Here is a 2312-nt window from a genome sequence, read left to right as displayed (position 1 = left end):
CATTATATGTCAATTATATCTCAGTAAATCTGGAAAACAAACAAAAACCCAACCCAGAGCTCAGACTGCTTACCACACCAATTAGTTCAGAACCTCTGGGGGTGGGACCTAGGCATCTCTGTATTTTAAGATCCCTGGGTGATTCCACTGTGCAACAGAGGTTACTCCCTCTCTGGAAATGGGGTGTTCTCTGTGGGAGAAGAGAGAATGTGCTTCTATTTGCCTTTCTAACCAAGCTTTAGTTGGCTTCCTCTGAGCCCTCTACTCAACCAGACTGGGCCCTGGGCTTTGGTCTCTATCCTCATAGAGTCCAGTGTTAGCTGGAATCCTCTGAAGTCGATTTAGCTGTACTCCCTCACCCTTGATATTTGATATCAATATCTGATATCAATATCTGATCACCTCTCCTCATCCCCTACCCACCATTTCCCAGTGATATCTGATCCCCCTGGCCTGCCCTCATCAAGAATCCTGTTTGGTTAGTTTAGCAAGAATTATCCTACCCTCTTCATGATTTTCTATCCTCCACCCCGCGTCTTGCTCCTTGGCTATAAATCTCCACTCCCATGGCATTCAGAGTTGAGCCTGAGCTTTCTCCCCTTCTGCCAATAGATCCTCTTGAAGAAAGTCTTCCTTACCATCTTTAACAAGTACCAGAATAATCTTTTCTTTAACACTACTACTCACCCTTAATGTCTCAGCTTAAGCCTTACATTTTTTTTCCAGGAAGTCTGAATTAGGTGTCCCTTCTACATGTTTACAACACTCCCTCTGCTCCTTCTATCAGTTGCTATTGTAATTTCCTGCATACTCTTCTCTTCGTCCCGTTTGACTCAAAATGTCATGATGGCAACACGGCGTCCACCTTGTTCCACAGGAGCAGCAGCGGCAGCAGTGAGCACTCACTGCATCACACACAGACTGTGTGTCACTCTCTGCGCATACTACCTTAGTGAACACCTATCTCAGCCCACTGATCCTCTCCATTTTACAGGCAACAATCTGAGAATGCGAAAATTCATTAACTTGCCTCAGGTCACACTGCTAGGAAGTCCTTAGCTAAATTAAGTTCCTGGCACATGGTAGGGTATTCAATAAAGGCTTGTTGAATGAAAAAATTAAACACATGAGTTGCTTTCCTCTCTAGTTTGTCGGTCGGCAACCTCTCTGGTGGGATGACAACCACAGTGAGATTCCCTTCCCTTACTCTCATCCTTACTAGGGTTCAGCTTTGACCTCATCCAAGTTTTCTGCCCTAAAGTAGATGGGCTGAGAGTTCTGACCTTCTTATGACTGAACAGCAATAACTTCTGACCTAAGGGGTAGTATCCCAGCTCTTTTTGACAGAGCGTACTAAGAGAAAAATTAAAATAGAAGAGATTGTATGGGTACCATTTCCCGAAGTTGTACTTTCAGCTTGAGGACCCAGTGTGGGAGGAATAGGGCATGGAATTGTTGCAAAGGACCCTTAAATCCTTAGACATGTCATGGGCATTTTCTGAGAATGGAAATAAGCATGATTTTCCATTTCTAGACATACTATTGGATTTATTGTTGTTGCAACCAATAAAGGGTGAGCTCATCTAAGATTATTGTTGAATCCATATTAGCTTCCCATCATCTTATTTAGTAAGTACAAACTGAAGCAATAAAATATTTTGTCGGGTCCAGTGGGACATTTTTCATTAAAAATATGGAATGCTTTACCAGTTTATGTGTCATCCTTGCACAGACACCATGGTAATCTTTTCTGTATCATTCCAATTTTAGTAGGTGTGCTGCCGAAGTGACTACCGATGGGATTTTTGCAGTTAGTAACAATAGAAATTCTAAGTATTTATTGCCTGAGCAGTGTATTGTGGATGCAGAATATCTCATTTAATTCTCCATCAACTCTGCAATGGCTACTGTTATTCTCGTTTTGTGTATAAAGAGCGCAGGATATCCTAGAACACTGATAATATTTCCTGCTTAATACTATGATGAAGACAGAACACCTGAGGACTGCCCGGCCACTGCCAGAGTGGCCGCCACAGGAAGGGTCCATGGAGGTTCAGATGCTTGGGTGGTTGGAGGGAGGGTGCTAATACTCATATCCGGACATGGGGGAGGGGCCTCAGATAGACTGACCATGTCTAAAGTTTAGGAGCCCTTGATGATCTAAAAAAGAAGTGGTATATACCCAAAGACTGTGTGTATGCTGTGCTTAGTCGCTTAGTTGTGTCCGACTCTTTTTGACCTCATGGGCTGTAGCTCGCCAGGTTCCTCTGTCCATGGGGATTCTCCAGGCTAGAATACTGGAGTGGGTTCCC

At 43.6% G+C, this 2312-nt stretch overlaps 1 non-coding gene across 1 annotated transcript; it reads right to left on the bottom strand.

The window, feature by feature from the left end:
- Positions 1-1687: 1687 nt before the first annotated feature.
- Positions 1688-1794, bottom strand: LOC133044084 (U6 spliceosomal RNA). Its single transcript, XR_009689833.1, has one exon. It is a non-coding gene; the product is annotated as a U6 spliceosomal RNA (small nuclear RNA).
- Positions 1795-2312: the final 518 nt, after the last annotated feature.

The sequence above is a fragment of the Dama dama genome, chromosome 22 (genome assembly GCF_033118175.1).
Source record: "Dama dama isolate Ldn47 chromosome 22, ASM3311817v1, whole genome shotgun sequence".
NCBI classification, from domain to species: Eukaryota; Metazoa; Chordata; class Mammalia; order Artiodactyla; family Cervidae; genus Dama; species Dama dama.
The sequence above is the reverse complement of the archived record's forward strand: the minus strand, read 5'-3'. Positions and strand labels throughout refer to the sequence as shown.